At 42.4% G+C, this 23420-nt stretch overlaps 2 protein-coding genes and 1 pseudogene across 2 annotated transcripts in view; all 3 read right to left on the bottom strand.

Moving 5' to 3' along the window:
• LOC129858975 (hepatocyte nuclear factor 4-gamma-like) overlaps window positions 1–14651 on the bottom strand; it is a 35635-nt gene extending 20984 nt beyond the window's left edge. The window contains exon 1 of the mRNA XM_055928250.1: window positions 14421–14651. The gene's annotated coding sequence lies outside the window, so the exon portion shown is untranslated. The remainder of the gene's footprint in view (window positions 1–14420) is intronic.
• A 164-nt stretch (window positions 14652–14815) lies between these two features.
• Window positions 14816–23420, bottom strand: part of LOC129858978 (uncharacterized) — a 44256-nt gene continuing 35651 nt past the window's right edge. The window contains exon 6 of the mRNA XM_055928259.1: window positions 14816–15630. The gene's annotated coding sequence lies outside the window, so the exon portion shown is untranslated. The remainder of the gene's footprint in view (window positions 15631–23420) is intronic.
• The window catches only part of LOC129858895 (probable G-protein coupled receptor 141), a 34893-nt pseudogene continuing 26288 nt past the window's right edge, over window positions 14816–23420 (bottom strand).

Genomic DNA, 23420 nt, shown 5'->3' on the forward strand with positions numbered 1-23420 from the left:
TGTTGGGACATCGGTCTGAGGTGAGTAATCGGCTGTGTACCTCAGTGGGAGATTTGGGTAGGGTAGCGGAACTTGCTTCATGGAGCTATAGCCTTTTACCCCTGATAGGCTTAGCGACGTGTTTCCTTTTTGGAATATGTTGGGCATGGTTAATGTTTGTTATTTGTGTGGTGTCTGTGGACTGAGCAGTTGTCTCGGGGGCACATCCGTGGCTTGGTGGAATCTGCCAGCGTGCTGGGGGGTTTATTTCCTTGCCAGCGGGCTACAGTGCGTAAATACCCACCGCAAATCCGCACGAAGACTAGGGTTGAGTTAATGTAGGTTTTGGGGAAGCTCCGTATCTCATCTCTCTTCGGTGGTACTCAGGGTGATTGTCATTTCTTGGGGTTGTGGTCTGGTGTGCTCAGCAGAGGGGAAGAGTGAGATTTTTTTTTTTTTTTTGTAACTATGTGTCTTTTGTAGATGAGTTCATTCGCTTTCCATCAGAGGAATTGTTAGAATTAGGTACTAAAGAACAGCTGTTGAAAATCGCCGAATACTACAAGGTTGAAATTAGTGATAAACGTCTAAAGAATTCTATTAGGTTGATATTGAAGGCCAATCTGATGGAGAGTGGTATTCTTGAAGTTACCACTGGGCCAGCCTCTGCTGAGGAGTCATCTCCCCGTAACGTTACAATGGCCATTCCATCGGTTAGTCCTAGTAGTCTTCTTTTTGAACAGCAGAAAGAACTGCTTCTGTTACAGCAGCAGCATGATCGTGAGAAGCTAGAGGATGATCGGCAGCGTGATCGTGAGAAGCTAGAGTTGGATCGTGTAAAGTATGAAAAGGAATTAGATATGGAGCATGCTAAAATCAAGTTGCAACAAGAACGGATAGAGTTGGTTAGGGAAGGAAAGATTTCAGGGGAGAGTTTGTTCTGGGAAGGTGACCCAGATTTACCTAGGGGTCGTTCCTCTTTTGGTCGTGCCCCGGACACAGTTGATATTGTTGGGAATTTACGGTTATTGCCTCAGTTTAATGAAAAGGACCCTGAGACATTCTTTTCGTTGTTTGAGCGTGTTGCTGACGCTAGGAGTTGGCCTGATTCTGACCGCACCTTAATGTTGCAGTGTGTGCTGACTGGTAAAGCGCAGGAAGCATATTCGGCTCTTAGTGTACACGACAGTGCCAGTTATGATAAGGTTAAAACGGCTGTGCTACAAATTTATGAATTGGTCCCTGAGGCTTACCGCCAACGATTTAGAACTTTAAAAAAGGATGATAAACAGACTCATGTTGAGTTTGCGTGACAATTATCTTTACAGTTTAATCGCTGGTGTTCAGCCTCTGAAGTTGTGACTCTCCAAGGGCTGTGTGATCTGATTATGTTAGAGCAATTTAAGGACACAATCCCTGATCGTATTGCCACATATATTAACGAACGGAAAGTAAAGAATGTCGCTGAAGCTGCGGTTTTGGCGGATGAGTATGTGTTGACTCACAAAAGAGTCTTTGCAGAGTCCCGTATTCGGAATGAGTGGGGGCGTTCGGATAGATTTGGGCTTCGCTCACCAAGATACTATGGTTCATGGGCAGAGTTCAATTCAACTCGGGTTGAGCCTGACTCCCGTGGTAAAGCTAACTTTGGGCAAGAGTGTCATTACTGTCATGATTCAGGTCATTGGAAAAACGAATGTCCGGTTCTCAGGGAAAAGGACAAATTCAGTACGCGTGATTACGTTAAATCTAAGCCTACGGCGTTAGCTGCGCCTGTTCCACATCAGTTCACTCATGACACATGGTCTCAGGCGCAAGTCCATATTCACCCAGGCTATTTACCTTTCATTACGGAAGGTTTTGTGTCTACATTAGGGAGTAAGGAATTGGTGCCAGTGAAGATCTTGAGAGACACAGGTGCCTCCGAATCGTTTGTGTTGGAGTCTGTTACCCTTTTCAGCTGAGACTGATTCGGGGAAGAGTGTTCTAATTATGGGAATAGGTTTGAACACTCTTTCAGTTCCATTGCATAAACTGATGTTGGATTGTGGGCTGGTAAAAGGTGAGGTTGTTGTGGGGGTACGTCCTTCGTTGCCTATTGAAGGTATTGGCGTTATTCTTGGGAATAACTTGGCTGGTGATCGTGTATGGCCTGTCGTGTTTCCATCTCGAGTTGTTTCCATAAAGCCGTCAGTTGTTGAGATTCCTGATGAGTGTACAAAGCTCCCCAGAGATGTTCAGTGCGTGTGCAGTGACGCGTTCTATGAGTCGTGGCGAACTGGTCACTGTGCCGACTAATGACAATACCACAAAGAAGTATGCCACTGCTTTCCCTGTTATTCCGTTATCTGTTACCCACTCAGATCTAATCAATGCGCAACGGACTGACCCCACATTAGAAGAGTTGCGTGACCAAAATGTGCCTGTGGAACAGTTGGGAGATGTCGCCCATGGCTATTTTCTCCAAGAGGATGTCCTGATGAGAAAGTGGGTGTCTCATGGTAGTTGTTTTCTGGGGGAGGCGATTGGTCAGGTTGTGGTACCAGTAAAGCTTCGTGAGTTGGTTTTGACAACTTCTCACAATGGTGTTGCTGGACATATGGGTGTGAGGAAAACATACCATCGCATATTAAGACATTTATTTTGGCCTAGATTAAAGAGCGATGTCTCTGATTTCATCAACTTGTCACACCTGTCAATTAACTGGTAAACCTAATCAAGCTATTAAGCCGGTACCACTGTTTCCTACTACTGTACTCAGCCAACCTTTTGAGTATTTGATCATTGACTGTGTGGGTCCTTTGCCTCGTGCTAAAAAGGGTAGTAGTGGTGAAATGGCTAAAGAGAAGTTATCATCTTCACAGGAGAGGATGAAGTGCATATTTGATCGCCGAACTGAGCCTCGTCAGTTTTCTCCGGGTGACCAGGTTCTTGTTCTGCTGCCAATTGTTGGTTCTCCTTTTCGGGCTAAATTTCAAGGTCCATATACAGTGGTGCGTCAGTACACTGAGCAAAATTACCTAGTTGCCACTCCAGAACGGAGAAAAGCACACCAGCTGTGCCATGTAAAAAACCCTATGATGCACGTTCCTCTGAGACTGAACAGTGGGAGTCTACAGAGGACGGTAAACCTGTTCTTTTGGCTGATACCATTGTTTCCTTGGGTTATTATCATGCTAGATCTGTGCATGAGGAGGAAGATGGGCCTGGTCCTGACGATTGTAGATTGAAATGAGTAGTCTGTTACGTTGGGAAGTTGGAAATTGTTTAAAAAATGAAGGACCTTGTTCTTTTCGTTGGAGTTTGTAGCTGAGGTGGTCTCGTGCGCCCTGTTCTTGAATGGTTGTATTGTCTGGTTCTGTCTTTCCTGTCTATTCCCTCCTGGTCTTGTATTCTTTCCTCTTAAAAGTTGCTTCTTATGCATTAAGGTTGCTGAAGTCTGGGGAGTCTTTCCTCTTAAATGTTGCTTCCTATGCACTAAGGTTGCTGAGGTCTGGGGAGTCTTCTTTCCTCTTAAATATTGCTTCCCGTGCGTAAAGGTTGCTGAGGTCTGGGGAGTCTTTCCTCTTAAATGTTGCTTCCTATACACTAAGGTTGCTGAGGTCTGGGGAGTCTTCTTTCCTCTTAAAGGTTGCTTCCCGTGCGCAAAGGTTGCTGAGTTCTGGGGAGGAGGAGGTTGGCTGGGGCAAATTGGAAGTGTGAACACGTAACCCCTCGTCAAATTGGGACGCAGGGGCTGTGTCAGTTTGGGACGCAGGGGCTGTGTCAGTTTGGGACGCAGGGGCTGTGTCAGTTTGGGATGCAGAGGCCGGTATGTTGTTCCGGGGTCCTTGTTGGTCCCCGGTTTTATGGGGGGGGAATGTGACGACCGTATTCTCTTTGTTCTTTTTTCCTTATTAGGATGCCGGTGGGCGGAGTTGGGAGGGTCGTCAGCTACATGGGAAACACCTGGGCACACTGTCATAGGATAAATGCACCACTTCCCCATTCATGGCAGACACCTTGATAGATTTGTTTGTGTTTCTTGGTGGTTTTGTGGTTGTTTTTTGGTTGTTTGTTTTAGCATCTTTCAACACCTTCCATTATCACATTCATGCATGCAAAACACTCACTTACACTACTGATTACTGATTACACACACCATTGTATATTATACTTAGTTACTTTAGTTAATAAATATATCTTTTGTTACTCCTTTACTCCACGTTGTCTCCCTTTTGTTACGGGCTTTGAGCCAGTTCGTGACAATAGCGAATGTGCCCATTCTGGTATTGGCACCTGCGCTCTAGCCAACAACTCGCAGACTCAGTGTGGGTGTGGCCTACTGATGAGATTCTTATGGACAAAAGAGAAAGATTATTTGTATTTGTCAAATGGCAGGCAAGCATCGGTCATCATGTCGCCAAAATTAGACCCTGGTTATTTATTGGAAAGGAGCATAAGCTCATCACAGTGCACTTTTTCACCACCCTGAGAAGTTCATCATTTATTTCATCTGTAGCCTATTAAACTGCATGCTTTCCCGAGACGTAGTGACTCCAAGTTTACTTCCATGTGATGGTTGTTAAATCAACCTCTACTTCCTCACAAACCTGGATCCGGGAGCACCCCCATCAGTAAAAAGAGCTGACTAGCATAGCCTAGCATAGCGTCACAAGTAAATAGTAGCATCTAAATATCATTAAATCACAAATCCAAGACACCAGATGAAAGATACACATCTTGTGAATCCAGCCATCATTTCTGATTTTTAAAATGTTTTACAGGGAAGACAAAATATGTAAATCTATTAGCGACCCACGTTAGCAAAAGACACCACTTTTTTTACTCCACCATTTTTTTTCCTGCATAGCTAGCTATCACAATTTCGACCAAATAAAGATATAAATAGCCACTAACCAAGAAACAACTTCATCAGATGACAGTCTGATAACATATTTATTGTATAGCATATGTTTTGTTAGAAAAATGTGCATATGTCAGGTATAAATCATAGTTTACCATTGCAGCCACCATCACAACTCTCACCAAAGCAACTAGAATAACTACAGAGACCATCGTGTATTACCTAAATACTCATCATAAAACATTTATGAAAAATACACGGCGTACAGCAAATGAAAGACACAGATCTTGTGAATCCAGCCAATATTTTCGATTTTCTAAGTGTTTTACAGCGAAAACACAATATAGCGTTATATTAGCTTACCACAATAGCAAACCACAAAACAGCATTGATTCAAGTCAAAAATAGCAATAAAGTATAAACCACCAAAATATAATTATTTTTTTCCCTGACCTGCTCAGAATTCTTCAGATGACAGTCTTATAACATCATATTACACAATACATATAGAGTTTGTTCGAAAATCTGCATATTTAGCGGCACAAATCGTGGTTATCGTGGAAAACACAATATAGCGTTATATTAGCTTACCACAATAGCAAACCACAAAACAGCATTGATTCAAGCCAAAAATAGCAATAAAGTATAAACCACCAAAATATAATTATTTTTTTCCCTGACCTGCTCAGAATTCTTCAGATGACAGTCTTATAACATCATATTACACAATACATATAGTTTGTTCGAAAATCTGCATATTTAGCGGCACAAATCGTGGTTATCGTGGAAAACACAATATAGCGTTATATTAGCTTACCACAATAGCAAACCACAAAACAGCATTGATTCAAGCCAAAAATAGCGATAACGTATAAACCACCAAAAAAAAAAAAAATAAATTCACTGACCTGCTCAGAATTCTTCAGATGACAGTCTTATAACATCATATTACACAATACATATAGAGTTTGTTCGAAAATCTGCATATTTAGCGGCACAAATCGTGGTTATACAATGAGAAAAGTAGCCAAGCTGCCAAGAAAATGTCGGGAGAAATCTTGGGAGAGGCACCTATTCTAATCGATAAATAATCATAAACTTGACTAAAAAATACAGGTTGGACAGCAAATGAAAGATACATTAGTTCTTAATGCAATCGCTGTGTTACATTTTTTAAATTAACGTTACTACAACATACAGCGCGCGTTAAAGCGAGACCGCACTGAAATTAATGGCGGCTTATGCATTTTACATTTTTCAACAGAACAACGAATTAACAGCATAAATAGTTCTTACTTTTTGATGAACTCCCATCAGAATCTTGGGATAGGTGTCCTTTGTCCAAAAGAATCGTTGCTCGGTTGTAGAATGTCGTCTTCAACGTTGCAATTAGCAGTAAACATTAGCATGTGAGCCAGAGATACCCAACTCCCTAGAACGCCACAAAAATAAATACCCGAAAATCGCAATATACTGACATAAACTGATATAATTCGGTTTCAAATAACAACATTATGATGTCTTTAACGCCTATATCAAATAAAAACACAGCCCGATATATCTAAGAGCTATAACCAAAGGTTCTAGTACGATATGCCAAGGTCCTCCCTGCGTCAGAGCGAAGAGGGAAAAGACCAGACCTTCCTTTCCCAAGCCATTTATAACCTCTCAGATCTGCCTAGAGACTTAATTTCAAGTCTCACTATTCGCTGACATCCAGGGGAAGGCGTATGCAGTGCATCTCAACCAATAGAAGACAGGCAAATTAATAAACTGATCTGGGAACAGCTTGCAGAATTCTGCATTCTCACATCCACATAGGAAAATTGCTCTAAGTCCAGTTCTGTTTCACTCACAGATATAATTCAAACGGTTTTAGAAACTAGAGAGTGTTTTCTATCCAATAGTAATAATAATATGCATATTGTACGAGCAAGAATTGAGTACGAGGCAGTTTAATTTGGGAACGAAATTATTACGAAGTGCTAACAGCACCCCCTATTGACAAGAAGTTTATTAATATTGGGGCATAAAAACGTTTCCACCACCATTTAACGCATAATAAATTTGGCCGACATAATATATCCTACCTTGTCAAGTGTATTTTGTTTTTTCGACATTTGTAAAGTTTACGGACAAATTTGCTGTTTCCATTAGGCCTGTAGTGAACATTTTTGATCCAACATGTACTCTAATCACATAAAAAGGCTGGATGGAAACCTGGTTCCTGGCAGTAAAATATGGTGTCCACTTTTACAGTGAAATATGGGGCCCACTATTACAGTGAAATATGGGGCCCACTATTACAGTGATATATGGGGCCCACTATCACAGTCAAATTTGGGGACCATTACTACAGTGAAATATGGAGACCACTATTACAGTGAAATGTGGGGACCACTATTACAGTGAAATATGGAGACCACTATTAGAGTGAAATATGTGGACCACTATTACAGTGATATATGGGGCCCACTATTACAGTGATATATGGGGCCCACTATCACAGTCAAATTTGGGGACCATTATTACAGTGAAATATGGGGACCACTATTACAGTGAATAATGGAGACCATTATTACAGTGAAATATGGGGACCATTATTACAGTGAAATATGGAGACCATTATTACAGTGAAATATGGGGACCACTATTACAGTGAAATATGGGGACCACTATTACAGTGAAATATGGAGACCATTATTACAGTGAAACATGGGGACCATTATTACAGTGAAATATGGTGCCCATTATTACAGTGAAATACGGGGACCATTATTACAGTGAAATGTGGGGAACACTATTCGAGTAAAAACATGGGGACCATTATTAGAGTGAAATATGGGGACCACTATTACAGTGAAAATATACATCATGGGACAAAACACCCAGAGAAAAACATCTACATACAGGGCAGAACTAGGAAGACTTCCTCTTCTACTGCCCATGGAAAGAAAGTTATGCAAATTCATGGTGCACCTAGCCCAATCACATGAAGGATCATACAAACACTGAGCATTTATAATCAACAGTCTCTGCCCAGAGAGTGACTCCTCAACAAAACCGGCCCAAAAACAAAACATTGACATTAACAGAAATTATCTGAAATTATCTGGTCACATGTATGGTTGGTGTGTTAGCAACTAAAACCCTACCGCAGGGCCATGAAGCTTATTGGACCTTACTAATTATATCTATCTATCTATCTATCTATCTATCTATCTATCTGTCTATCTGTCTGTCTGTCTGTCTGTCTGTCTGTCTGTCTGTCTGTGTCGGTCGGTCGCCCTAATGGACAGGAATGATAAGACCTTCCTTCCTACCTCCCTCCCTCCCTAATGGACAGGAATGATAAGACCTTCCTACCTGCATGGTGACACCTTTAAACAACAGCGATGCAGCAGCAACGCCACAATCCTGAGTCTGGATTTCAGCCCATCTGCAGCCCGATGTCCCTTGGTTGGGTATAATGCTACTTTAAAGCCATTGGTCTATTTTCAGGAAGTAATTTACAATGAGGTTGACTACAGCCATGAGCAAACAAATGTTTTATGGAACTGTATGAGGAAGTTCTCACACAATTATTGAATTCATGCAAGTAGCTTAAAGTAAGCTATGGTATAGCCCACCTACCACATTAAATGCATAATCGCATGTGTGGTCACTTTTGATAATGGTGTTTACCCGCTAATGGAACATTCACGCTTATAGCCAATAGCCTACTATAAAAAATGAAACAATTTATAGCCTACTGCCATGTGCACACTGCTGCTCTTATAATGTGAAGAAATACCTAATAGTTTATCAACATTTTAAGTAAACATTCTGATCGGTTGCACCAGCCTCATTTTGTAAAAATAAATGTTTGATGTTAGTGGTTGTATTCATTTGGGATCTATCGCGTCCCACAAGTGGCCCAGACTATGTTTGGAATATTTATTTACTGCACAGAATAGAGGAGGTCAACTTTTGTTCTAATGGGGATAGTACACTGCTCAAGAAAAATAAAGGGAACACTTAAACAACACAATGTAACTCAAAGTCAATCACACTTCTGTGAAATCAAACTGTCCACTTAGGAAGCAACACTGATTGACAATAAATTTCACATGCTGTTGTGCAAATGGAATAGACAAAAGGTGGAAATTATAGGCAATTAGCAAGACACCCCCCAAAACAGGAGTGATTCTGCAGGTGGTGACCACAGACCACTTCTCAGTTCCTATGCTTCCTGGCTGATGTTTTGGTCACTTTTGAATGCTGGCGGTGTTCTCACTCTAGTGGTAGCATGAGACGGAGTCTACAACCCACACAAGTGGCTCATGTAGTGCAGTTCATCCAGGATGGCACATCAATGCGAACTGTGGCAAAAAGGTTTGCTGTGTCTGTCAGCGCATGCAGGCGCTACCAGGAGACAGGCCAGTACATCAGGAGACGTGGAGGAGGCCGTAGGAGGGCAACAACCCAGCAGCAGGACCGCTACCTCCGCCTTTGTGCAAGGAGGTGCACTGCCAGCGCCCTGCAAAATGACCTCCAGCAGGCCACAAATGTGCATGTGTCAGCATATGGTCTCACAAGGGGTCTGAGGATCTCATCTCGGTACCTAATGGCAGTCAGGTTACCTCTGGCGAGCACATGGAGGGCTGTGCGGCCCCACAAAGAAATGCCACCCCACACCATGACTGACCCATCGCCAAACCGGTCATGCTGGAGGATGTTGCAGGCAACAGAACGTTCTCCACGGCGTCTCCAGACTCTGTCACGTCTGTCACATGTGCTCATGTGCTCAGTGTGAACCTGCTTTCATCTGTGAAGAGCACAGGGCACCAGTGGCGAATTTGCCAATCTTGGTGTTCTCTGGCAAATGCCAAACGTCCTGCACGGTGTTGGGCTGTAAGCACAACCCCCACCTGTGGACGTCGGGCCCTCATACCACCCTCATGGAGTCTGTTTCTGACCGTTTGAGCAGACACATGCACATTTGTGGCCTGCTGGAGGTCATTTTGCAGGGCTCTGGCAGTACACCTCCTTGCACTAAGGCGGAGGTAGCGGTCCTGCTGCTGGGTTGTTGCCCTCCTACGGCCTCCTCCACGTCTCCTGATGTACTGGCCTGTCTCCTGGTAGCGCCTGCATGCTCTGGACACTACACTGACAGACACAGCAAACCTTTTTGCCACAGTTCGCATTGATGTGCCATCGTGGATGAACTGCACTACCTGAGCCACTTGTGTGGGTTGTAGACTCCGTCTCATGCTACCACTAGAGTGAGAGCACCACCAGCATTCAAAAGTGACCAAAACATCAGCCAGGAAGCATAGGAACTGAGAAGTGGTCTGTGGTCACCACCTGCAGAATCACTCCTGTTTTGGGGGGTGTCTTGCTAATTGCCTATAATTTCCACGTTTTGTCTTTTCCATTTGCACAACAGCATGTGAAATTTATTGTCAATCAGTGTTGCTTCCTAAGTGGACAGTTTAATTTCACAGAAGTGTGATTGACTTGGAGTTACATTGTGTTGTTTAAGTGTTCCCTTTATTTTTTTGAGCAGTGTATATTGATATAGGCTTGTGCTTTGCTGTTCGCTAGGCCTACTCAGTGAAGGGGTGGCTCTCCCATAGGCACCACTGCAACAGCAGCTGGGCCTGCTCTAGCCTCTGGTCACGACTGTCTTTTCCATTACATTACACATAAATGTAATTGGAAGAAGGCGTCTTCTGTATGGTTGGGTGGGGGGGGGTTAAGAGCTGCAGCGCTCGGCCTGAACATTAACACGCATGGCTTGCGGTACTGTTTTGGAGGCAAAAGGACCTTATCTTTCATATCGGTGAGAAAAATAAAAAAAATTAAACACACCTTTATAGGGTTAAGGTTCCCACACATCACTGACAGTGTCACCAGCAAAGCACCATCACACCTCCTCCTCCATGCTTTACAGTTTGAACCACACATGCAGAGATCATCCGTTCACCTACTCTGCGTCTCACAAAGAAACGGCAGTAGAAACCAAAAATCTAAAATTAGGACTCATCAGACCAAAGGACAGATTTCCAGTCCAATGTTCATTGTTCGTGTTTTTTGGCCCAAGCAAGTCTCTTCTTCTTATTGGTGTCCTTTATAAGTGTTTTATTTGCAGCAATTCAACCATGAAGGCCTGATTCACGTAGTCTCCTCTGAACAGTTGATGTTGAGATGTGTCTTTTACTTGAACTCTGTGAAGCATTTATTTGGGCTTCAATCTGAGGTGCAGTTAACTCTAATGAACTTATCCTCTGCAGCAGAGGTAACTCTGGGTCTTCCTTTCCTGTGGCGGTCCTCATGAGAGTCAGTTTCATCATAGCGCTTGATGGTTTTTGCGACTACACTTGAAGAAACTTTCTTGAAATGTTCCGGATTGACTGACCTTCATGTCTTAAAGTAATGATGGACTGTCATTTCTCTTTGCTTATTTGAGCTGTTCTTGCCATAATGTGGACTTGGTCTTTTACCAAATAGGGCTATCTTCTGTATACCACCCCTACCTTGTCACAACACAACTGATGGGCTCAAATGCATTAAGGAAAGAAATTCCACAAATTAACTTTTTACAAGGAACACCTGTTAATTGAAATGGTCCCGTGTGGTCCCGTGTGGTCCCGTGTGGCTCAGTTGGTAGAGCATGGCGCTTGCAACGCCAGGGTTGTGGGTTCATTCCCCACGGGGGGACCAGGATGAATATGTATGAACTTTCCAATTTGTAAGTCGCTCTGGATAAAAGCGTCTGCTAAATGACTTAAATGTAAATGTAATGTAAATGTAAATGCATTCCAGGTGACTACCTCATGAAGCATGTTGCGAGAATGCCAAGAGTGTGCAAAGCTGTCATCAATGCAAAGGGTGGCTACTTTGAAGAATCTCAAATATTTCAAATATTTTGATCTGTTAAACACTTTTTTGCTTAATACATGATTCCATATGTGTTATTTCATAGTTTTAATGTCTTCATTATTATTCTACAATGTAGAAAATAGTAAAAATTAAGAAAAACCCTGGAATGAGTATGTGTCCAAACGTTGGACTGGTACTGTATATACAGTGCATTTGGAAAGTATTCAGACCCCTTGATTGTTTCCACATTTTGGTATGTTACAGCCTTATTCTAAAATTTATTACATTGTTGATTTGTTCCCTCATCAATCTACACACGATACCCCATGATGACAAAGCAAAAAAACGTTCTTTAGAATTTTTGGCATATTCATAAAAAATTAACTGAAATGTTATATTTACATAAGTCTTCAGACCCTTTACTCAGTACTTTATTTAAGCACCTTTCGCAGTGATTACAGCCTTGAGTCTTCTTGGGTATGATGCTACAAGCTTGGCACACTTGTATTTGGGAAGTTTCTCCCATTCTTCTCTTCAGATCATCTCAAGCTATGTCAGGTTGGATGGGGAGCATTGCTGCACGGCTATTTTCAAGGCTCTCCAGAGATGTTCGATCGGGTTCAGGCTGGGTAACTCAAGGACATTCAGAGACTTGTCCCGAGCCCACTCCTGCGTTGTCTTGGCTGTGTGCTTAGGGTCGTTGTTCTGTTGGAAGCTGAACCTTCGTCCCAGTCTGAGGTACTGAGCGTTCTGGAGCAGGTTTTCATCTTGGATCGCTCTGTACTTTGCTCTGTTCATCTTTGTGATGTTGTCTGTGTCCAATATGGTGTACCATGTTTTGTGCTGCTACCATGTTGTGTTTCTACCATGTTGTTATCTTAGGTCTCTCTTTATGTAGTGTTGTGTTGCTTCTCTTGTCGTGATGTGTGTTTTGTCCTATATTTATATATAGATATTATTTAAAAAAATATCCCACGTCCACACAGGAGGCCTTTTGCCTTTTGGTAGGCCGTCATTGTAAATAAGAATTTGTTCTTAACTGACTTGCCTAGTTAAATAAAGGTTAAATAAAATATATATATATATCTTTCCCTCGATCCTGACTCGTCTCCCAATCCCTGCTGATGAAAAACATCCCCACAGCATGATGCTGCCACCACCATGCTCACGGTAGGGATGGTGCCATGTTTCCTCCGGACGTGATGCTTCGCATTCAGGCCAAAGAGTTCAATCTTGATTTCATCAAACCAGAGAATCTTGTTTCTCATGGACTGAGAGTCCTTTAGGTGACTTTTGGTAAACTCCAAGCGAGCTGTCATGTGCCTTTTCCTGAGGAGTGGCTTCCGTCTGGTCACCCTACCATAAAGGCCTGATTGGTGGAGTGCTGCAGAGATTGTTGTCTTTCTGGAAGGTTCTCCCACCTCCACAGAGGACCACTGGAGATCTGTCAGAGTGACTATCGGGTTCTTGGTCACCTCCCTGACCAAGGCCCTTGTCCCCTGATTGCTCAGTTTGGCTGGGCGGCCAGCTCTAGGAAGAGTATTGGTGGATCCAAACTTCTTCCATTTAAGAATGATGGAGGCCACTGTGGTCTTGGGGACCTTTAATGCTGAAAAACATTTTTGGTACCCTTCCCCAGATCTGTGCCTCGACACAATCCTGTCTCGGAGCTCTACGGACTATGCCTTCGACCTCATGGATTGGTTTTTGCTCTGACATGCACTGTCAACTGTGGGACCTTATATAGACAGGTGCGTGCCTTTCCAAATCATGTCCCATCAATTGAATTTACCACAGGTGGACTCCAATCAAGTTGTAGAAACATTTTAAGGATGATCAATGGAAATAGGACGCACCTGAGCTCAATTTTGGGCCTCATAGAAAAGGGTCTGAATACTTGCAGTATGTAAACAAGGTATTTCAGGTATTTTTCTTATACATTTGCAAAAATTCAAAAAACCTATTTTTGCTTTGTCATTATGGGATATTGTGTGTTGATTGATGAGGGGGGGGAAACAATTTCATAAATAAGGCTGTAGCGTAACAAAATGTGGAAAAAGTCAAGGGGTCTGAATACTTTCCGAATGCACTGTATATGACAGACGTTTGTTGGTCTGAGCACGCCTCTGCAGTCACTGGAGGAGCGCATATGAATCCCCTTCACATTGAGTTGACATTTTAAAGTTGCAATATTTCACTTTTTGGAAGCCTAAGTCTAAGAAGCGGCAGATCTGTTCTGTGTGTGTTATTTATATGCTTCCCATTCTTAAGATACATTTTTTCATATTTTACTTTAGGTTTTATACCCCTGTTTCAAACAGTTGAAAATACAATATTTTTGCTTATGGAAAAGATATTTCACAGCGGTTTAAATGGTAAAAAGATTATCTACACTATATTTGCTTGTTTTGTCACATAAACTGAAATTAGACAAACTTTCAGAATTGTAGCAACCAGAAAATGGTTGAGCAATTTCTGCATAGCGCATCTTTAAAATGGTTACGGTAAGAGTTAAGGTTAAGGTTAGGTAAGGGTTATGGTAAGGGTAAGGGTAGGGGTTAAAGTTAGGGTTTAGGGTAGGGACGTCCCAAGGATCCCTGATAGCACGACTAATTCATTGTGGCCGATAGGTCAAACGAAATACCAAAATGAACGAGTCACGGAACCATATAAGATTTAGGCAACAAACATCATATGTTAATTATTTATTATTTCAAACGAGACCTCTTACCTTTCTCTTGGTCCGTCAGCGATGTGCATTAATCCAACAGGATGCTAGTCCACCTGTAAACTAGCCACCAGTTTTGACACTTGTCCCCCTTGTCACCACACACAAATGAGAGAGTCGTGGGCGAGTAGTTGCAACAACACACGGAGGGTTGGAAAGGAGAGCTATGGGCCTATAATTCATTGAGCGACACATTGGATGGTGCCGGCTTCGGTTGTCATTAGATCGATTTACTAAACAAACTGAAAGTAGGGTGGGGACGTTAAACAGTAACTAGCCTCCATAAAACTGAGAGGGGAAATAATATAGGTGTGTGTGTGGTCAGCCTTGCCTATGCTGTCGAGACGGGGGTAAAGGGTGAGGAGGAGGTAATGTTTCACAGAATAATAGTAGAACAGTAACATTTTAGCCATTTATTTATTTATTACAATATTTACATACTCTGTAGCCTTACACAAAGTTTTTTCAAAGATTGAAATCGGCATATTGAGAGAAATGTCATTGGCACGACTTACTGTATTTTAAATTCCAATATGAGACAAAATACATTTTAGTCCAGTATAGTCAAACTGCAATAGACCAACAGTACAGTAGACTATGATGTGTAGCTATATAAACAAGCAGATGGTGCTAAAGTACTGTTTAAAAGGGAAGCAATATTACAGCGAGGTTTTGGCTCTGAGTTCATAGTTTAGGTAATGTGAGAAGAGGTCACACATATAGCAGTGTCCCCTCCCTAGGAAAGTAAACATGTCGAGATAGCTGAGGGCCGTGAGACTGAGGAACACCTCGTTAGTGTGCTCCAGCTGCTGCAGGTGTTCCAGGTATTAAATCCTGAACATGTGATAGGGCATGAAACACACCAGCAGCACCACAGCAAAACACAGGCTCCTCAGCTGAGCCCAGAATTCCTGGTGAAACATGCAGTCTAACCCGTACTTCCTGGTCAGAAGGCTCATGACGTGACACTGCAGTGCCGTCTGCACACAGGCCACGATGACGATCACATGATGTAGTTCAGCTTTTTCATGCAAGAGTGATTTTTCAGGTGGCTGCCGAACTGGAAACAGTGAGAGTCATTGGAGGCCATTTTGCTTGTGTGGTTGTTGTTGGTGTTTTCAAGGACTTCCTTGCCGTAGTTGAAATAGAGGATTGGGAAAATGACCACAAAGGTCACCACCCACACCGCCACGCTGGCGATTAAAGCAACTTACTGGAAAAGAGCAAAGAAGAGAAGAGAACTTCAGTGATTTTGTGAGAAACTGATATTTGCCTTTCCCATTCCATATGCCACGACACACATTGAGAGGTATATGGTCCAACCCTCTAACCTCTACTTCTAGAACACTGTTAACTACAAGTATAACATGGACTGTTAACTACCTGTAGAACAGTCTATATCTAAGTAATATAATAAAACAATTCCCATAAAAATTAATCAGCTTAAATTAGAGATATACATTTTTTTTCATGGGCTGCGTGTCAATCCACCGCATCCGCCCTTGTCGGATGGAGGTAGTTTTGGACTCGTCTGAAGGTAACCCATACTAATGAATGGAGGTAGGTTTGGACTCGTCTGAAGGTAACCCATACTAATGAATGGAGGTAGTTTTGGACTCGTCTGAAGGTAACCCATACTAATGAATGGAGGTAGTTTTGTGCCCCAAAAAATAAAGGGTCAAATATGTTTACAAAAAAACATAAACATTTCCTGAGACTTCTTATATCTCCTAAATATAGGACAGACACTTCACAACCGTATTCCTTATGATTATTATTTTCCATGAACATGGTTATGCTTAACATTTTTAGAAGCATTAGATCAGAACCTTGATACTGTTTGACGTCTAAGTTTGAACATTAGTAATGAAGATTAGGCTATTTAGTTTGTCCGGTTAACCAGATCTAGACAGAGCCTTGGTAGTTCCAAACTTCTCCCATTTAACAATGTTCTTGGGGACCTTCAATCCTGCAGAAATATGTTGGTACCTTTCCCCAGATCTGTGCCTCGACACAATCCTGTCTCGGAGCTCTATGGAGAATTCCTTCGATCACATGACCTTGGTTTTTGCACTGACATGCACTGTCAACTGTGGGACCTTATATAGACAGGTGTATGCCATTCCAAATAATGTCCAATAAATTGAATTTACCACAGGTGGACTCCAATCAAGTTGTAGAAACATCTCAAGGATGATCAATTGAAACAGCATGCACCTGAGCTCAATTTCGAGTCTCATAGCAAAGAGTCTGAATACTTATGTACAATGCCTTGCAAAAGTATTCATCCCCCTTGGCATTTTTCCAGTTTTGTTGCATTACAATCTGTATTTAAATAGATTTTTATTTGGATTTCATGTAATGGACATACACAAAATAGTCTAAATTGGTGAAGTTAAATGAAAAAAAAAATGTACAGCTGAAAAGTGGTGTGTGTATATGTATTTACCCCTTTTGCTGTGAAGACCCTAAATAAGATTTGGTGCAACCAATCTCCTTCAGAAGTCACATAATTAGTTAAATAAAGTCCACCTGTGTGCAATCTAAGTGTCACATGATCTGTCACATGATCTCAGTATATATACACCTGTCCTGAAAGGCCCCAGAGTCTGCAACACCATTAAGCAAGAGGCACCACCAAGCAAGCGGCACCATGAAGATCAAGGAGCTCGTCAAACAGGTCAGGGACAGAGTTGTGGAGAAGTACAGATCAGGGTTGGGTTCTAAAAAAATATCAGAAACCTTGAACATCCATTCTAAAAAATTTGAAAGAATATTAAACCACAACAAACCTGCCAAGAGAGGGCCGCCCACCAAAACTCACGGACCAGGTAAGGAGGGCATTAATCAGCGAGGCAACAAAGAGACCAAAGATAACCCTGAAGGATCTGCAAAGCTCTACAGTGGAGATTGGAGTATCTGTCCATAGGACCACTTTAAGCCGTACACTCCACAGACCTGGGCTTTACGGAAGAGTGGCCAGAAAAAGCAATTCCTTAAAGAAAAAAATAAGCAAATACATTTAGTGTTCGCCAAAAGGCATGTGGGAGACTCCCCAAACATATGGTAGAAGGTACTCTGGTCAGATGAGACAAAAATTTTGCTTTTTGGCCATCAAGGAGAATGCTATGTCTGGCGCAAACCCAATACCTCCCATCACCCTGGGGAAGTTTGTCATCGGCATGGACTGGGAAACTGGTCAGAATTGAAAGAATGATGGATGGCGCTAAATACAGGGAAATTCTTGAGAGAAACCTGTTTCAGTGTTCCAGAGATTTGAGACTGGGACGGAGGTTCACCTTCCAGCAGGACAATGACCCTAAGCATACTGCTAAAGCAACACTGAAGTGGTTAAAGGGGAAACAGTTAAATGTCTTGGAAATGCCTAGTCAAAGCCCAGACCTCAATCCAAATGAGAATCTGTGGTAAGATTTAAAGATTGCTGTACACCAGAGGAACCCATCCAACTTGAAGGAGCTGGAGCAGTTTTGCCTTGAAGAATGGGAAAAGATCCCAGTGGCTAGATGAGCCAAGCTTATAGAGACATACCCTAAGAGATTTGCATCTGTAATTGCTGCAAAAGGTGGCTCTACAAAGTATTGACTTTGGGGATATGAATAGTTATGCAGGCTCAAGATTTCATTTTTTTTGTCTTATTTCTTATTTGTTTTGTTTGCTTCAAAGTGGTAGGCATGTTCTGGAAATCAAATGATACAAACCCCCCAAGAATCTATTTTAATTCCAGGTTGTAAGGCAACAAAATAGGAAGAATGCCAAGGGGGTGAATACTTTCGCAAGCCACTGTAAAAAAGGTATTTCTGTTGTTTATTTTTAATACTTTTGCAAATATTTCTAAAAACGGCATATACTTGCATATACCCTCCACTACACGGATGGATTATAGAAATGTTTTTCCTCATCAATCCACACACAGTACCACATAATGAATAAGCAAAAACATTTCTATAATCCATTTTAGAATAAGGCTGTAATGTAACAAAATGAGGATAAGTCAAGAGGTCTGAATAGTATCCGAAGGGCCTGAATGCACGCAGGTAAAATAGATCATGCTGCAGGCATGTTTACAACTGATAATTGATGGCATGGTGCAAGAATGAATGCAATTAATTGATCATTGAATGCTATGATGGTCACAGCCAGTGGTGTAGTGAAGGGTATACGCAAGTATATGCCGTATAACCACTTACTTTGCAATGGGCATTGTATATTCTCACTTCTTATTACCCACTGATACGTATCAAAGTAGTGGTATTGGAAGTATACGCCGTATAAATTAATAGGGCTGATGGAACAGATCTGAATGTTGATCAAATATTATTTCTTAACTTTTCAGGCGCAGAAATGTATACACGGCAGTAGGCCTACGCTTCAATGTTTCTAAATGCAATTTGTGCAAAAACACAGTTCTAAAATGCGCAACGCACAGGTAAGTGGGTTTATGGACAGATATGGAAATATCTGTTAGAAAGAGGGGGGATTTAAAGATGCAACAAATATCAATGGTTGCTTATATGATTAGGATAATGCCTTTGGCTGCTAGACAATTAACCAAAGTTGAAAGGAAACCAATAGAACAGGGGAATGCATCTGAGTATGTTTTTATATATATATAAAAATCGACTAGATTTCTATGGTGGGATTGTGGCTATAGGCTAATCAAGGTGAGACATCAATAAACTAGCTACAAATAGCCTATGCCTTCCTGTCAGAATGATATCATGATTATTTGCATCTACCCAGCAGCCATTTGTTTTGCAAACTCCATCTCATGTGCTACACAAACACTGCAAGCCAACCAACAGTGCTAGGTGCTTGCAAAGTTGAACTAAAGGGTAACTACACTCCAAAATCAAAATGTCCATTTTTTTCATTGATTTAATCCATTTTAGAATTTTGAATGGGTCTGAATATTTTCCAAATGCAGTGTATTGGCAAGGGTGTTGCTAGGCCTGAGACAACAGGTTAGCAACATATTCAAATAATTATTGACATTTTCATTCAAAAACTTTATTTTGATTAATTTATTCATACTGCTTCATCCTTCCACGAGATATAGTCCCAACACAAATCTAGGGTTGCTACCCAAGCCGGCTGTTAGTTCGTTCTATCGGTTCGGTTGCCAGAGACACGACCCGGTCGTTAAGTCTTTTTGTTCTAAATCTATCCCTTGCTTGGTAGCTAGCCTTCTTTTGTTAACACAGTCACGTCAAAAACAGTGCAGCCAGAATAATAGCAAAGTAGCTGGATTTGCATTTGCTTAAGTTGTTTTCTAGTGACATTTATTTGGATAACAATGGGCTAATGATGCGTGATTTCGCCTGGCATAGAAAATGTGCTCTCTCGTCAGGACACTGTTGTTCAGAGGAGCTAGTCTGTATATATCCATAACAATTATGCTGTTTCATAAATTTGACTGGCTGAGAAAAGCTGCCTGCCTGCTTGTCTGTCTCGTTACGACTCCCAACCCCTCACCTTCATTACTATGGGACAGCTGGAGATCGAATTTCAATATTTAAACAATGTTGCAAATGTCAGAGCAACAGACAGCAAGGTTTGTACAAATCTCTAATAATATTAGAAACACTCTGGTACGACAAGACAAGCTGGAAACACTCTGGTACGACAAGACAAGCTGGAAACACTCTGGTACGACAAGACAAACTGGAAACACTCTGGTACGACAAGACAAGCTGGAAACACTCTGCTACGACAAGACAAGCTGGAAACACTCTGGTACGACAAGACAAACTGGAAACACTCTGGTACGACAAGACAAGCTGGAAACACTCTGGTACGACAAGACAAGCTGGAAACACTCTGGTACGACAAGACAAGCTGGAAACACTCTGGTACGACAAGACAAGCTGGAAACACTCTGGTACGAAAAGACAAGACAAACTGGAAACACTCTGCTACGACAAGACAAACTGGAAACACTCTGCTACGACAAGACAAGCTGGAAACACTCTGCTACGAACAGACAAGCTGGAAAAACTCTGGTACGACAAGACAAGCTGGAAACACTCTGGTACGACAAGACAAGCTGGAAACACTCTGGTACGACAAGACAAGCTGGAAACACTCTGGTACGACAAGACAAGCTGGAAACACTCTGGTACGACAAGACAAGCTGGAAACACTCTGGTACGACAAGACAAGCTGGAAACACTCTGGTACGACAAGACAAGCTGGAAACACTCTGGTACGACAAGACAAACTGGAAACACTCTGGTACGACAAGACAAACTGGAAACACTCTGGTACGACAAGACAAACTGGAAACACTCTGGTACGACAAGACAAACTGGAAACACTCTGGTACGACAAGACAAGACAAACTGGAAACACTCTGGTACGACAAGACAAGCTGGAAACACTCTGGTACGACAAGACAAGCTGGAAACACTCTGGTACGACAAGACAAGCTGGAAACACTCTGGTACGACAAGACAAGCTGGAAACACTCTGGTACGACAAGACAAGCTGGAAACACTCTGCTACGACAAAACAAACTGGAAACACTCTGGTACGACAAAACAAACTGGAAACACTCTGGTACGACAAAACAAACTGGAAACACTCTGGTACGACAAGACAAGACAAACTGGAAACACTCTGCTACGACAAAACAAACTGGAAACACTCTGGTACAAAAAGACAAGCTGGAAACACTCTGCTACGACAAGACAAACTGGAAACACTCTGCTACGACAAGACAAGACAAGCTGGAAACACTCTGCTACGACAAAACAAACTGGAAACACTCTGGTACGACAAGACAAGCTGGAAACACTCTGGTACGACAAGACAAGACAAGCTGGAAACACTCTGCTACGACAAGACAAGCTGGAAACACTCTGCTACGACAAGACAAACTGGAAACACTCTGCTACGACAAGACAAGCTGGAAACACTCTGGTACGACAAGACAAGCTGGAAACACTCTGGTACGACAAGACAAGACAAGCTGGAAACACTCTGCTACGACAAGACAAGCTGGAAACACTCTGCTACGACAAGACAAGCTGGAAACACTCTGCTACGACAAGACAAGGTAGAAACACTCTGCTACGACAAGACAAGCTGGAAACACTCTGCTACGACAAGTCAAACTGGAAACACTCTGCTACGACAAGACAAGCTGGAAACACTCTGGTACGACAAGACAAGCTGGAAACACTCTGGTACGACAAAACAAACTGGAAACACTCTGCTACGACAAGACAAGCTGGAAACACTCTTATGACAAGACAAGCTGGAAACACTCTGCTACGACAAGACAAACTGGAAACACTCTGTTATGACAAGACAAACTGGAAACACTCTGTTATGACAAGACAAACTGGAAACACTCTGCTACGACAAGACAAACTGGAAACACTCTGTTATGACAAGACAAGCTGGAAACACTCTGCTACGACAAAACAAACTGGAAACACTCTGCTACGACAAGACAAACTGGAAACACTCTGTTATGACAAGACAAGCTGGAAACACTCTGCTACGACAAGACAAGATGGAAACACTCTGGTACGACAAGACAAGACAAACTGGAAACACTCTGCTACGACAAAACAAACTGGAAACACTCTGCTACGACAAAACAAACTGGAAACACTCTGGTACGACAAGACAAACTGGAAACACTCTGCTACAACAAGACAAGCTGGAAACACTCTGCTACGACAAGACATGACAAACTGGAAACACTCTGCTACGACAAAACAAACTGGAAACACTCTGCTACGACAAGACAAACTGGAAACACTCTGGTACGACAAGACAAGCTGGAAACACTCTGGTACGACAAGACAAGCTGGAAACACTCTGGTACGACAAGACAAACTGGAAACACTCTGGTACGACAAGACAAGCTGGAAACACTCTGGCACGACAAGACTAACAGGAAACACTCTGCTACGACAAGACAAGCTGGAAACACTCTGGTACGACAAGACAAACTGGAAACACTCTGCTACGACAAGACCAACTGGAAACACTCTGGTACGACAAGACAAACTGGAAACACTCTGGTACGACAAGACAAGCTGGAAACACTCTGCTACGACAAAACAAACTGGAAACACTCTGGTACGACAAGACAAACTGGAAACACTCTGGTAGGACAAGACAAGCTGGAAACACTCTGCTACGACAAGACCAACTGGAAACACTCTGCTACGACAAGACAAACTGGAAACACTCTGCTACGACAAGACCAACTGGAAACACTCTGCTACGACAAAACAAACTGGAAACACTCTGGTACGACAAGACAAACTGGAAACACTCTGGTAGGACAAGACAAGCTGGAAACACTCTGGTACGACAAGACAAACTGGAAACACTCTGGTACGACAAGACAAGCTGGAAACACTCTGCTACGACAAAACAAACTGGAAACACTCTGCTACGACAAGACAAAATGGAAACACTCTGGTATGAAAAGACAAACTGAAAACACTCTGCTACGACAAGACAAACTGGAAACACTCTGGTACGACAAGACAAGCTGGAAACACTCTGGTACGACAAGACAAGCTGGAAACACTCTGCTACGACAAGACAAACTGGAAACACTCTGGTACGACAAGACAAGCTGGAAACACTCTGGTACGACAAGACCAACTGGAAACACTCTGCTACGACAAGACAAGCTGGAAACACTCTGCTACGACAAGACAAACTGGAAACACTCTGGTACGACAAGACAAGCTGGAAACACTCTGGTACGACAAGACAAGCTGGAAACACTCTGGTACGACAAGACTAACTGGAAACACTCTGCTACGACAAGACAAGACAAGCTGGAAACACTCTGCTACGACAAGACAAGCTGGAAACACTCTGGTACGACAAGACAAGCTGGAAACACTCTGGTAGGACAAGACAAGCTGGAAACACTCTGGTACGACAAGACAAACTGGAAACACTCTGGTACGACAAGACAAGCTGGAAACACTCTGCTACGACAAAACAAAC

This window comes from Salvelinus fontinalis, chromosome 7 (assembly GCF_029448725.1).
Source record: "Salvelinus fontinalis isolate EN_2023a chromosome 7, ASM2944872v1, whole genome shotgun sequence".
Lineage (NCBI taxonomy): Eukaryota > Metazoa > Chordata > Actinopteri > Salmoniformes > Salmonidae > Salvelinus > Salvelinus fontinalis.